The 16,412-nt window shown below is 31.5% G+C and overlaps 1 long non-coding RNA gene across 1 annotated transcript; it reads left to right on the forward strand.

The window, feature by feature from the left end:
* Nucleotides 1–3,835: 3,835 nt before the first annotated feature.
* LOC112212050 lies at nt 3,836–13,023 on the forward strand. The gene is made up of 2 exons (XR_002945838.2): nt 3,836–4,114; nt 12,039–13,023. It is a non-coding gene; the product is annotated as an uncharacterized LOC112212050 (long non-coding RNA).
* The last annotated feature ends 3,389 nt before the right edge of the window (nt 13,024–16,412 follow it).

The raw sequence follows: 16,412 nt of genomic DNA on the forward strand, positions 1-16,412 counted from the left end.
TTTAATAAACTGTGCTCCGTGGCATTCAGTTAGCAATTTTTTCAGGTAGTGTAATCAAATCGCAATTAAAAACGCGCTTACAGCGAGAACTGCAACGCCAGAATTCGCGACGATTAAATGCTTACGAGCAGTATCTCACGGTGATTAACTTTTGATCCGCATCGAGTGTTGATTACAGCGCAGCAAGCATTGCTACAAAACGTTCATAAACGGGATACAGCTCAATTATCGACAGCTTACTGCGGATTTCTACATAGGATCGATATTTGTTTTTATGCTCTACTTACATCGTACGTTCATAGTAAATATTGATTTTTAAATGCAATCTTATTGAATCCAAAATAAGAAAAATGTGAAAACCCGTCATGGTGTGAATTGAGTAATCTTTCACTCGTGGAATATCGTATGTGCAGAAAGACTTTAGCAAATATGCTTGCTTAAGTAAATATGTATGTACGTATATTTCAACGAGATTTTCCTTTTAGTGCCTGTTTGGAAACTTATTTTTTTAAATTCAATGCATGCAAGAATAAGTAATAATGTTCCATCACATTTTCTTAAAAGGGCACGTCAAATGTTGACTTGTAACAAAATATTAACATATATAGCGACCATTAACACCATAGAATATATGAACACATAAGTATCATGGAATATACTGATTTCTATAATATAATCTTTTCTTAGATTTAATTATCTGCATCTTTTTCATCAACTCCTATCTTTGTCAGCTTTGTCGATTTTTATTCTAGATTTAATGTAATAAACCAAAAACTTTACAACACTACGTGTTCATAGAAATTTAAAGAGAATATTTTTTGGTCCAATATGTATCAAAGTAAAGGAAATTGTTTTTCATATCTGTAGTATTAATTTCTAATTAATGACAGAATTACAGAATGTTTCAAGCTTTGAGAATATTTAAATGGTCGAAAGCTACATATAGGTACTGTTATTTTGGAATAATCCGATTGCTTTTCCCCTTAACTACAGGTGGCACGGAACAGGCCGGTTAAAATGAAATGATTTGATGCATGTCAAACACGATAAAAAAGGCATTATTTCAGATCCGTTTAATTTTCTGAACTGCAATTCAACCTGGTCTTCAACGTAACCAGTTTCTATTTAACTTTTGTAGCCACTTGACCACGAAAACCTATAAACGACAGAGTAATTTTCCATTTGCTACGGACAGCCAATTGATGAATTCCAGATTTTTCTTTGTGGTTCACTCTTTTACCTTGTATGCTATTCAGAAACCCAATGCATTGAATCGTCTGTAAAAAAAAGTACAGCGAGACCGAGGCATATTTAAAGAGCTGAATCATTCTTTTCTCTCGGACAGTATTTCCTCGCGCGAATATTTTTCCTTATTGTAATCCATACATTCGTAAGTATGATAAATATGATTCGATGAATTTATTTATGTGAATTTAAAATTATTCATAGAATGCAAATTATTTGCAAATTATTTGATTGTGTCGTAATTGTTAAATATAGGATCAATCCTTGCTACTAAAGTATAGCTTTCCTTTTTCACTCCTTTTCCGTTAGAGATATGCTTACAATTAGCTTAACTAATAATGTTTCTTTCAACTTCTAAATCTTCTTGGTAAAATATATAAAGAAGATAATGTAGTAGTTGTGTCAATATATTTTGGAATATGTGTATTCTATGCATACATTTCGGCAGATTTAAATTTTTTTACGAATTCATAAAAAACTGTGTTTTAGGCACATCGAATCGAAACTGATATATATAGATATAGATATCTATAACCGGAGAAGTTTTATATATATATATTTTTTAAATGTCAATAAGTAGTATTAATGGAAGTAAGAAAATTCCGTTTGTAATCTATGTAAGTACTATTTACGTTTGTGACCGCGGAAATACTATTACATAATTCAAGCGAACGAATACATTAAACTTGTTTGAATAAATCTATGAATCATCTTTCCAAGGTGTGTATTTCTTCTGTGAATTTTTGCGACAATCGAGTACATAGTTTCTCGATTTATGTCACAGTATAACATTACGTACCATTTGAACATTGCAGGACAACGAACTACAATTCTCATCTTACTCGTAAAATTTACATAATACATAGGAAGATTTTCTTCTTTATTCGAAGATTAACATTACAACAAATATAAATTTAAATTTCTTCTGAAACATGACATAGAACCTAACAATGTTTGTCATTTATTCGCCACAACATTCATTGTTTAATAAAAGAAACAGTCAATTAATTATTAAATTAAAAATGTACATTAAACATGTATTTAATTACAGATATTAATAATATCTTTTAAAATATCACAATTTATTACAACATATTGCAATCTTCGATTTTTCTAATTCTATATTTAGTGTAACAAAAAGTATCAAATGTATGTTTAACTATCAAACATTGTATGATTGCAACTGTACTTAGAATTATATTGCAAACTTTTATTTCTTTCATCTATATCCAATGCTTTAATATATTGTTCATGTTACCTAGTGATTTCCCTAAATTGCACGTTGCGTTTTATTTCAGTGAATCAATTATAATATTACGGCGTTATTATGGTTATGACCGTGATACCAGTAGCAATTTTGCAGAAAACATAGGAAATATACTTGCAGAGCGAGATGTAATTCTTGGAAATCCCCAACACGACTGCTATGCAACTATTCTTGACGTCAGTACCTCATATTTAATACGTCACCCGAGAAGTCATTCAAGAGGAATGATACAATCATTCAAATTGGTGTAGTACTAATCGTATATTATATATGGAATTTATATTGAATAACTAGCAAATTGTTGTTTTACTAGAAACTTTAAACGTGAAATTTGGACATTAATAATAGTAAATTTTTTGCATTTTAATAAGCGTGTAAATATACATCACGAAGAGTAAATAACATAAGGACCAAACCAGTTCTCGAGTGATTCATAGTTGTAAAAATAAAAGAGAACCGGATGTAGATATAAAAAACGTTTGGGATTTCCTCAAATATTTTACTTTAGATATCATAATTAAGGACCACGGAAGAAAATCATTATTCACACTTTTAATGTCATCATTTTTCTGTACTTTTTAATTTACAGATTTGATCAACTCATCTTTTGAACAACTGATTTCATATTGGAATGCGCCCCTTCACAAAATAATATCAAAATCAGAAAAGTAATGAAGACAAAGTTATCGTGTCTCCTCCTCCTGTATTCTTCAATTACCACATACTTCCTAAACGATCGTTTAAACATGTAATCAACCGTTCGATCGACTCCGTCCTTCGAATTCCTGCAACCCACCTATCACCCCTCCATCTTTGTACATCATTTAACTTCAATTTCGTCGCCAAACGCTAAATGAAACGAAAGTTGTTAATCGATTTCTCGCTGCTGCTAACGCCTTTAAATCGTAGCCAACTAAACCCCGCTTGTCTATAAAGGTATAGACAGAGGACAACGATCAGTTGGGTACCGGTGCTCACCTCGTTTATCTAACCTAAACACCGGGATTAATCGCATAAATTCTCGTGGTTGTCAGAAATTCTATTTATCGAGCGGTGGGCGTTATCCTGGTCCCGACATAAATACGTTCTTTTATTTCCCCGGAGAGATCCGGAGAGGATGCTGGGACGCTATTCGAAAACTGTAGTCCTCTCACGATCAAACCAGTTCTCCGAGTTGAGGTGATCACCGGCTGCCTCAGATTAATCCCTTCCCCCTTGTCATTCCCAGCCCCTCATCCACCATTCTGGGAACTGATGACATGCCTACGGCCAGACGATGCCACTCCACCTTTTTCCTCATGTGCTTGCCACCTCCTTTGCCTGCCAGATCCTTACGTACATTCGCGTAGATTAACTTTTGATACGAGACCTCCTCAGTCTACGTTGGAACCTCGATTCGTACGCGCGAGCTGGGACACGTTGTACGCTTTCGGGTATCAAATTTCTATTAGTGACAGCGAATTACTTTAGTCTGCAGCGTAAGTTTTGGAGCGAGACAGGGTACTCGCGCAGCTGTAAAGTCGACGAACAAGTAGCCAGCCAGAGAACAAAAGATCGGCCCAGCACTGGTGCGCTAACAGGGGGGAAAATAAACGAGCAAACGTGAGTGCAAAGTAATCGTTAATCTTGTTGCCACGGCAAGGGACCGTGCTAGGTGTAAGTTTCATCTAAATTATGTAAAACGTCCCGCGTTCCAATAGAGGACGCTTTAACGTAGTAGCCCCTTCGTCGGCAAACGCGGCTTTATATCAAATTTGGTCTTTGATTATTTTATCCGGCTGTCGAATTTTGGCAGTGATTAGAAGTTCTACTAAAACGTGCGTGAGAATCAGTTCGATAAGTGGAAAACTAACGATTTTCCTTTCGATATGTGTTTAAGAAGCTTGTGATAGTTTTATGTGAATTCTTTCTTGAAGTTTCTCGGATTTTGCTAGTTTCGTAGGAATACAGAATGGTTACAAAATTAGTGTTCCTTCTATGTGACATCGGTCGATTTGGTTGTGGTTATTTTCGGTGCTATGTGTATTCTTTTGATTTTTAGACATTCTCTAGGATTTTCAAAGTGGTTGATCAACTTTTGTAAAGACATATGGTAGTTAAAGATTAGTGGTGTTTTAGAAATAATTTAAACGTGATGAAAACCTTTAATATCTTTTTATTCGGAATAAAAAGTTGTGCAATTAATGCATACTATATATAAAACTAAACGTACGATTTAAAAGAATCACGCTGTTATATTTTTTTCGTGTATTAACGTATAATTTATCAATAATTTGATCAAATGCATCAATTAATTCTGCTTTACGTTACACCTTCTTATTTACAAGAATTTCTAGAATATCTACGTATCTGCTGAGAAAATTATCATTTACATAATTCAGCAACTTCTGCAAAAAGTAATTTTATTGCTAAAGAAGCGGCTTGCAGTGTATTAAGTTAATTGATGACATTAATTGCAACGCATGAATGGCAACGCATTTATATGACGCGAAAGAGTGCTTCGTGATGCTTTGAAACTCGTCGTGATCGATGCAATGCCGACTCGCGTTACACTCGATGGAAAATACGGACTGATACACTAACAAGCATGATGCATTATTCGTGGCTTATGTGAATTTAGATCGGGTTACTTTCTATTTTACCGCGAGCAACGATGGTTGATTGTTAGCCGTTGCTATCGTACTGTCAACCCTGCACAAAGTTAGTTTTAATTTCTCAATTCCCGCGTAATTTATGGACATCCTGATACATTGGAAATTTATGCAATCGTGCATTGCGATACAATGAGATTCGCCAAGTGACACGTGAGAGAAGATAATGAATGTGCGTGTTTTTCATTATTTCACGACATAATCACTATCTCGTTTTCAGTTGAAAATGAGAAATGGGGTTAAAATCGAATTTTAATAAACAATTCGGAGTTAAGAAAGTTAATTGAAATTTGAATGTTCCGTATTATATACGGAATGTTTTAAAATGTGGTTGAACTTAGTCCTATAGTTTAGACGAAAATGGACCTTGAAGTTTGGCAAGTTTCCCATAAAGATAGAACTTGTACGTTTGTTCTCTTAACGCGTGTGGTCAACGCTTTGAACATCTAATTTAAAGGATTTCCAAACAAAGCGAATATAATGCAAGAGATTGACAGTTTGTACGACGAATTATCACATCTTCCTCAGTTACCAAGTTTAAGAAAAATCAAAATACAAAGACGAATAGTTCTTTTTCTTATATATACATAGCAGTTGTAAATTCTTCCTCGTAATAAAATTCAGGTACCATTATTAACGAAATGCAAACGCACATTACAAAGGTTTTATTGCTTCGCATAACCATGCTGTGAAGTTGTATTTAAAAATTACGATAGGCATAGATTCCAACAGCGAATATTCGCGAGTCAGCGTGACAAATAGAATGAATTGTTTCGAAAGCCGTTACGCGTTTGTAACGAATACCCTTCGCAACGATTTTCAGGGCGAGGAATCCCCCGAAAAAGGACCAGAAGAATCGTCCTCGAGCGAATTCCCGTCTTCGTGCAAGAGTTACAATTAATTGCTATCTACACGCAATAAATCGCGAGTTAGCGAGCGTACCAGCACAATGATAATGTAAAAGCCCAGGAGTACTCTATCTTCTTGGAAGCGTCTGTCATTGTATCGTCCAGGAAAGTTGAAAACTTACTCCTAAAATTATTGCCACTCCTACACCTGGGCGAGCCATTTACACGCTGCTTCCACTCTGTGTTTCATACGACGAATTTCAGATTTTTCCTAGAGATATCGTACTCTGTCCCTGTTAAAAGTTTTGTTCAACTTGAAACCTATATTTATGGTAAAAACACATATTCTTGTCATGTATAAAACGACTATGCTACAACTCTGTAGAAAGTAAGCTATAAATATAAAGAAGACAGATTACTGCGAGAACGTATGAAATTAATAACTCAACTAGTTTTATCTAAATTCTGAATCTTTCAGTACTTATCAATCATTCAACTCGTCCAAAATATTTCATCTGTCCAAACGTTTAACACGTTCAATCTACTTAAACCATTTCAACTGAACCTAACTTATCTAGTTAAGTTTAACCCAAGCTCTTCTAACTAACCCACGTCTAATCCCAGACCTAACCTACTGAATCTGCCTACCTAGCTCTAGCAACACCAAGCTCAATCCCTAACGTATTCCACATATTCGATCTAAACTTAGTTCAATGTTTAATGTTTGTAACTTTATAATTTGTTTTCACTTTGTCAGAATTTATCATTATTCTCGCCAGTAGCACGATGTAACTTCTCCATTGAAAGTATAACTGAGGTAGTTGAGCTGTCCTTAATAGTATGCTATTCTATTATAGTAACTTATGGTACCTACCTACCTAGTTTCTCGTAGAATATACATAATGTCCGATATGGTGCATTGATGTACTCATGATATAAGTATCTAAATATAGATATTTGTCTGACGAACAACATCCTTATCTACTTTCGTTCGATCAAGCGTGTTGATGGTGTTGAAGAAGATGAACCTATCGCATTACATCTTCTTTCACCAAAAAAAAAATTGTTTTTTATATTTTACTTAAACTTCTCCATTATTTTCAACATTTAGTACTAGATTATAGTCTACATAAAGCATCGTATCAGTTATTTACATTTTATATAACCGATGTGTAAATGCTCCTTGATCTTTCGTACAAACATAGAAACTTCTTGATCGCGATAAAGTTGCGATGAAGAGAATGAGAAGGGGAAGCGAGATTACGCGGAGTTTTGGGAAAGTACCGCGCTGATAGGAAGAGCGCGTTTGCTTCTGTTATCGTCGCGATTCGTGAAATTTTCTTGGTGGTAAGGGATTATTTGTCCGGTGGGAAGTTTGGATTTAATTTTCCATCCAGAACAATGCCGTGCGCGGCGCAATGGTGTTCGAGATTCGCGGTTGATTCGTCGATTCGAAGCTTCGTATTCTCTTCTGCCTCGCATTCATGATAAAAATGATATGCTTTGTTCTCGTGCTTTCGTCAGTGACCGGGGTTTAAAAAAAAAAAGACCGCTGCGAAATCTGAGTTTAACAGGAAACTGCACCCTCGACCGTGCAGCATAAATTTTTATGACGAACTGTAAAAGTATAGAAGCTCCACGCTCGAAGTAAACTCTGCTATAGTAACAGAGATTAAATCTTCCGCTATTCTATGGCTATTCGTGTCGCGAAAATTAAGATACGTTTACACTCTGTAGTAAAACACTCTGTTATGGAGTAATTTATATTGGAATCTCATACGCTTTAGGCGTTTGTACGTTTGTATGTATGTTTGATGTATGGATATTTTGTATCTTTTAAAATTTGTTATCAGGATTCGATACAATTAAACCAATTATCAATGGAATTTTACAAGCCAACGAAAATTGCAAATTATATAAATGTATACTCTTGCGTAGCAATAGGAAGTTTAGTAATAAAATATACGAAATTTTAGAAATAGATTTTATAGATTATAAATCATCTTACTATCTTATTTCACATACAATTATAAATCTACAATTTGTAGTTTGTTAAATCACTATTATTGTCATTAATATTCTATTACGTAATAATTTACTAACTAACGATATTACTAAATTACAACTTACACATTAAACGTTGTATTACACACAGATTTTCTACCAAGCAAATAACTGTAATTAATAAAACAGATAAATATAGTTCTATAAAAACGAATAACGTAGACTTGCGGAGACCTCGCAAAATTCAGATTAAAGATATTCTTCGACAATGATGTTAGACACTTTGAATCTGCATGTGCAGTTTGTCTGTTCCAAGTTACCAAAAATCTCATTAATAAATTTACTGCGATGAAAAATAGAAATACCTATACGTTTATCTCAATAGATGAGAAATTCTTTTCATATGTTGATGGTTGGTGAATATTTTATAGGTTTGCAATATTTTCCAACACTATTTCATCGTTATCAACACTCGACAGATAAGATATACGTAATTAAACATCTAAGAAAATGTGATAGAATATTTTTCTTTCTATTTGCTTTTTAAGTTTTATAACAGTGCTGTATAATGTATTGCGTATAATGATATAATAGAACTTTACAAAATTGGAAACACCTTTGAATTATAATACGTTCATTTAATAATGAGCGTTCGCTGTAAGTTGAAGAGCGATCATAATGTTGTGACTCCGGTAGAACTGCATCAAAACGGCACAAAGTCTAGATTTACGCGTCGCAGATCAGGAGAGGTGCGGCGAGCGAACTGTGAAATTATAAATACCCTTAGGAATTACAATGTTGCCCGTTGCCATCATTATGGCATACGCGATCTCCGCTTGTTTTTAGTAAAACGTTCATTAGTATCGCTTGAAGCTATTCGAACGAACAAAGTTGTTCCCGTTTCCGTATGAAAATTCCCGGTCGACATCCTAACAAGAATTTGTGTTTCAATGATGGGAAAACGAGAACTAATTTGAGAAATGAATTTGTGTAAGGATCGTCAAAGCGTATAGAATCCCGTATTTATTGGCACGTTGCTATTCTGATGTGAACTTTTGATCATTTTTACCAGATGATATCCTTATTGTTTTCATTGTTAAGACTTTAGGTTTAATTTATAGAGATTGTTCATAAACGTATTTATTATATTATTACGATATTGGTATCGTAATTATTACGATATTGTTGATTATTAGTCACTTGATTGGAATTACAAGTTCGTCTCATAATTAGTATGAAGTATATAATTACTATTCAGACTCATTTTCAACTTAGTGCTATTATATTGTAGAACAAAATATCTGCAGAATTTTAATGCATATTGGAAAAATATATAGTTTCAAGCAAGAAATTATCCGATGTGTATAAATAAAAAATAATATCATTTAAATTATCAGAAGTAGTTACATCTATTGTTTATATTTTCGGTAAAAGGTACATTTTCATAACTGCACTATAGCTGGTACTATTTTTAAAAACATTATTAAATGTCAATCTATGAGATTAAATGTTCTACAATTATTTTAAATAATCTCTTAGCCGGAGAATAGTTTCCTACCCATGTTAAAATAGCTACATATGAAATGGTAACTAATACCATACGACATTATATCGTTATATTATATTAGATTAGACTTATTATATATTATATTACATTAATTATATTATATTATATTAGACGAACTATATCGTTATATCCGATACACTTGTTTATCAGACATGACGAAATATTTCGTCTTACACGTCTTAAGAGGTTAATATCATACGTTTATTTAATTAGTATCTGACAGAAGAGTATTTTTCACACTGATATATCGAAAAATTAATCTGCATGACACAGTTCCCAAAGAACAGTATTCAAATGAAAATACAAAATCTTTATATATAATATATTATATATAATATATTATAAATTAATTTCTTGAATGAACATAAAATAATTATTTGCCCAAAAGTCATTTCAACCGAATGGTACTTTAATTCAGGATTTTTTCTTTTATTCTAAACTTTCATAAAGGCGAATCATTTTGTATCACTTCGACTGCCGTGTTTCTGCTGAAGCATATTAGACAAATAGAAAAGAAGTTGCAACTGTAATCTATCGATGCAATTCTACGATAAGTAGATTGTAGATATTTATGCATTTAAAGTAGGTCCAAGTGTGCAGAAATAAAATATAAGATGCATGAAACATGAAGGTATAATTTTTATTATTTCGCCTCTACTTTCGGAATAAAATCATTATAAGCATTTTTTAGATAGAATAATACATTTATTGTAAATAAGTTCTGAAAAGCGTAGTCTTGAAGGAAAATATGTATGTGACGATTCATGAATTGTGAAATGGGTAAAAACATTGTTCACGGAAATTAATTCTCGCAATTTAATGATTAGCATCAATTTTATTTTCGTATTATTCAAAGATATGAATATTCCATAAAATTTATTCCACGTAACATCAACGGGAGAAACAATATAAATACGTAACGTTTATTCGGTGACATTGCAAAGCCTGATAAAATACTTACTTTAAAATTGAATAATAAAATTTATCAGTCGAAACTGGAAGTCGATTGAAAATTTAATTTCGACTCAAATGAAAACCATGATCACAAATTGTAACAACAATACCGCGTACACTATTATTTACAACGAAGCCGGAAACACGACCGCGATACACAATGATGCATAATTAAAGTAGCTTCATAGCGTATTGCACACATCAGTTTTTAATTATTTCTTAAACGACTTCATACTTACATTTTACAAATTGCTACGAGCAATCGTAATTTCCAGAAGATTAAATTTTTAACTGTATTTTAGGTTTCAATAGTAGTCATTAAAAGTGGCGATATCAGGCTGCATCTATGGATTATAAAAACAGCTATTATTTGAAAATGAATCGCTTTGAGAATGGTTATTTCGATATACTAAAATTTTTGCGATTATTCTTTTATAATTTTCCTAAATGCAGTCGTGAAATATTTCTTTGATGATTTATTCAAATTTATATCTGTGAAATTTTTACGTGTAACCGAGATTAGCCGAAAATGATATCTTCCATCACATTTAGATATGTTTAATAGTTTCGTTAGTAGATACTTCGATGTTGATGAAATGAAGTTGGCCTTGTAATATGTTAATATATACAAAATTTCAAGTTTCACGCTGTTTTTCTGTCGATAAATTAATACTTGATTTTACATTTAAATTAACGATTTATTTTAGTATTTAAGAAAAATCGTGATTAGTTATTTTATATTTTACATTTAATATATTGTGTTATTTAACTATTAAATTAAATTAAATTAAAAGCATTAGTATTTAATCAAAATTTCTGAACCGGCATTGGAAACGTATAAATTATTGTCACATGAATACAAAATCTTGTGATGTAAAACCAAAAATAGGTTTAAGCAGAGACGAGTATGATGTCAGATGTGTTACCAAATTTTTTGTCGAAAGAATATTAATCTCGAACCAACCGAAAGAAATTACGTCACCCAAAATTATAATGTGATATTCTCGACTAATTTATAAGAAGTGAAGTATTGAATTAATTAGTTGTAAACTTAATGTCAAGAGGAGAAGGTTATACAACAAATTATTCAGAGCGCTATAAATGAAAAGTACCTTGATTGCCTAAAAGAGGATCGTAACCTTTACGTTAAAAATAAATATGTTCGTTTGAGGTGGGAATTCTAGTTAGTAGCTCTTGACAGAACGAAATTATAACATTTAAATACATAAACTTAATCTTCTGTTCATCTATTACTTTATTTCAATAATATCAATCCAAAAATGATTAATTTCCATAATACGAGTACATACACAGTCACAAGCGTTATTATGCATCTTTTGTTACATCCGTATCATTTATGTTTTATAATGCAGAATATAAAATAAAGTAAAATTTGTTGAATAAATTCTTAGGGCTAAATATCTTGATATTTATGGCGAACAATGTATATCTTTAACAGAAAATAATCAGAAAAATATCTTAGTCACTTCTTATTTTTTCAGGATCCAGAGAACAGCACAACTGTATAGCTTGTTAATTATTAATTAAGGATGCGTTTGCTGCTAGCGATCGTAGCTCTAAGTTTCTGGATTTCGTGCATTCGTGCCTATCCTGCGAACGGTATGATCAAGAATAATCAGAATCGGGACACCATCTACTTTCCCGACCAAGCAGAATACCTACGGCATTCCATGAAATGTTCTAAGAACGAGATTTTGTGGCCATTTTATGGATATATTCGTCGGTGTTACAGAGAAGGCGAACAAGGTCCCTGCAATATCGGCAGAATTTTGGTTTTTGATAAGAGATACATGAAACCTGTTTGCAAAGAGATGACATTGAAATAAACAACCGAGGGTTGCAGATACTGCTCTTACCGATTCGACGGAATTCTGGCAAAGATGTCAGCAGGAATACAGTAGTTGCACTCGATATACTTTGAATATTAGTTCGAGTTTATAATTCTTTTTTTTTTTAATATAGAGTAACAATAACTAATTTTATATATTTATATTTTGTATTTGTATTCATATTATATATTGTATATTTATAATATATATTATATATATACAATATAATAAACATAATAGTTTAACTTCATTCAATTTTAACTCTTATTTCATTTATACAGAGAAAGTAACTTTGTGATATGTCTGACTGCATAGTATATTGGATTAATTTAATATGATGCGTCAATATGGAATGTTTGGCAATATGTAAAATTCAACATATTTGTAGAATTACAAATTATTTAAGAAATTCCCACATCGACTGATTTATCACATAACTCCAGTAATTTACGTAGTTGGATATATTCATGTACGTGTAACATACTCTTTCATTTGTTCATATGTATACTCAATACTTTCTATAGTTCTAGTATAGTAGTATCTCTTTTATACTGTGTCAATAATAAATCGTTGAAAAATAGAATTTGTTGTGAATTAAATTCGCTACCAATTTTGGTTTCAAATTAATAGCGATTAATAGCGAAATAAAAAATATGTCAAACAATTAAAATAATTTAATTAGTACTGTAACAAAGGAACTCTTATGTTATTCCCCTATTGTAGCGAAATATTTGTGTTTTTTGTTTTTGTTATAAAACTATACTCATGGTAAAGGAATTAGAAAAAAGTACAAAAAGGAAGAAATACAAAAATACAACGAAATTAAACAGTTGGATAAAATATTAGTCGGTTATTTCGTTTTAAGATATATTTTAAGATATATTTACAAAGGACAACAGCATATTTTGTATCTTTTTCTAATCAATTTTCATTCAATCCATCAAAGTACATCGAATACACGTTCGATCTGCATACACGCATGAAGAGCCCAAAAAACCTTTAATGAGAAATACTTGGATTCGATACCTACCTAGCCTTTCTTTGGTTAGCCTTTTGCAAAATTATATTCAAATTATCAGATGTTTATATCTTATCAATCTTATTTGAAAACGATAGGTGCAAATTTCATACAAAAAATCAAAATTTAGTTGTTTGCACAAAAAAGATTCGGCTTCATATTTTTATAAAACTAATAATTAACAAACGTAGTAATGTGTAGTGTTTTGGAAGATGCTCTATTATAGTGTGATATAAATTGTACATTTTCATATAATTGGAGTTATAATTTTATGGTTATGTTTGGAAAAATATTTACAAGTTTTAGTCATTTTTAATGTATATTCGAACAAATCTATATATTTACCGATATTTTCACTATTTCAATCATTTTTGCTACACTGGAAAGCTGCCATTTGCCATTAACGTATCCGTGTGCAGAAAATTATTACAGAATATTCCTCATTAGTACCCATTTTTTCCAATAAATGCATATTAAAAAATTCTATATTGTTACATTCTCGTCATTTATTATGAGATAATCAACCGTGGATAATCATAATACGTCCTGAAATATGCTTGAGTTAATCTAAATACATCAAAATGTTGCAAATTAACTTATAAATGTAATTTTCTTTTTTGAAATGTATTGTTTTAGCATAACATTAAAAATAATGGAATATAGAATATAAATTATTTGAACCAATTAAATGATTGCCCTTTCAGAATATGTCAAATGAATCATATAGATCATATATATTAGACCAGATATTTTGTGCAAGAGTTAATTGGCTATATTTAATACTACACAAACTATCACTATCAGCGTGCACTTAAATTATTGCCCGATACAAACTTACATCTTATTTCAAATACACGTTGTTCACAATTACTATGTTGATTAACTACTTCCTAACTATCTTTTCTTTACTGGAAAAACTAATTTTTTAATATTTCCAAAACCTCTGTATACGTATGCAAATAAATATGTTTTTTCAGTTGGCACTCATTCTTTAAAATTTCTTTTGTTCATTTCCTTGTTTTCGCGATGCATACGTGCTTCGAATCGCAAGTTGTCTACGATTCACCCTATTTTAAGAATGATTGCAACCGGATAATAGGTACGATAATCTCATCGGGCTTTCGATCTTGAGTGTGGTACGCGTACAAACAAGATACAATCGAGTTTACTCTGCAGAATCCCCTAGCGCACTTCTCTATTGAGAGACACCAATACCCACGGTGTAATATAGCCTGATCGAAATGTACTTTCTTCCCTGGCATTGGTAATTGCTTGCTTACGGCAACTACATATTTCTAACTGCGTTTCTCTAATTATTAAGTAATTCGGAAAAGTAAATCAGCGATTCCATGCACGCAAAACCATATGATGTCTCGTATAAATTATATACTGAAATTTTATTTCATTGAATAACAATAAAGAATCGGAAGATGAAACAGTATCAATAGGAAGTAACTTTAAGAAAATGAATTCTTTTGAATCAATTCTTCACGTTATTTTGTATAAGAATGTCATAAATATCGTAACAAGATTGGAATGGGAATATACTGCTTATTTGATAAATGCGATCAAATTATTAAATTTCATTACTTAATACTGTAGGATATATATGTATAATAATTTATAATTATAAGCAAGCAGAGAAACCAACTTATTGCTACTATTTATAAAACGCTCCAAAATTAGTACCTTGCGTGCACAATGTAATTAGTGTTTCTTAAAATGTTTCTCTTAAAATAAATTATCTGGTTCATTTTAGAGTGAAACATGCAACGATCAGGAGTAAATAATCATTTTTTATTTGAAGAAATTAATAAAATTAAATTCGGAGTTATTATACTGTAATTTACATATTTGTACATTTATAGCTATATCTAAACATAAAGAATATCATGTAAATTTTAACGTGGAAAGTTTCTTCTCCTTTCAGTTATTTTGTCATCCTTATTCTGTATGGAACGAGAATACGTCAACGATATAAATGAACTATCACGGTTCTTAAACTACTGTAATAAGGAACTTATGAAAGAGTACATATTAAGATAAATTCATGTATTTTAGAACAGACATAATTAAAGCGTTATGGTGTAAATTAAACTGTTCTAACCATATGTATTTAAATTTTCATTTGCAAATAAAAGTAAAAGCTATCAAAATTACATGTACGCATTTTAACATTTCATATTTCCGTGAGTATTGGAGACACGGTCGCTTGTATGAATGATATAACTATTAATTCCAGAGCTACTACGAAATTAAAGCCAAAATATTCTGTTACTTGAGCAACTACGGGTTCTTCTCTCTTTTGTAGAAATTTACGTATTTATCGTTATTAAACTAAATTAAATACCAAACATTTATCTGGTAAATTTCTGAATTACAATATTTTAATCTCTTTTTCAGTAGCAAACAATACATAAACAATTGCCTTTATCCAAAAATTTTCTTTTAACCCTGCTGGTCTCTACACCTGTTTTATATGACTCAAATAAAAATTACATTTTAATAAATATTGCGTTTTAGTAAATATTACTAAAGTACGAACAGCGTATAAATATGTTGTTTGTGTTATTCGATATATATTTTGTATTTGTATAAAAGTTTGTATATTTAAAATAATTTATATATTTGTAAATTTCACTACTTTATGTGTATGTTACACTTTTCGTTTCGAAACTTGAAAAAGGATATTGTCTAAGGATACAAGAGTGAAAAATAAGTGAAAGAAGACAATAGGGTTGAATTTGTAATGAATTAACAAATTCCTCCAACGCTAAATGGCCGTATTATTAATGATTTCCTACTTGTTGCATCACCGTACGTTACAACAATATATATTTAATAGAATTTAATTTCCTCCAAAAATACATCAAAGTACATACACGATACTTCATTTTCATTTTCTCGGCCAGCAGCGTACACGAAAGGTTTCTCACCTCTGAGGTAGCTTCTACGTATGCAGACAATAAGAACGGGTGAGATTTCCTCTCGAGACTCGCATAATTCTC

This window comes from Bombus impatiens, unplaced genomic scaffold (genome assembly GCF_000188095.3).
Source record: "Bombus impatiens unplaced genomic scaffold, BIMP_2.2 scf_0102, whole genome shotgun sequence".
Taxonomy (NCBI): domain Eukaryota; kingdom Metazoa; phylum Arthropoda; class Insecta; order Hymenoptera; family Apidae; genus Bombus; species Bombus impatiens.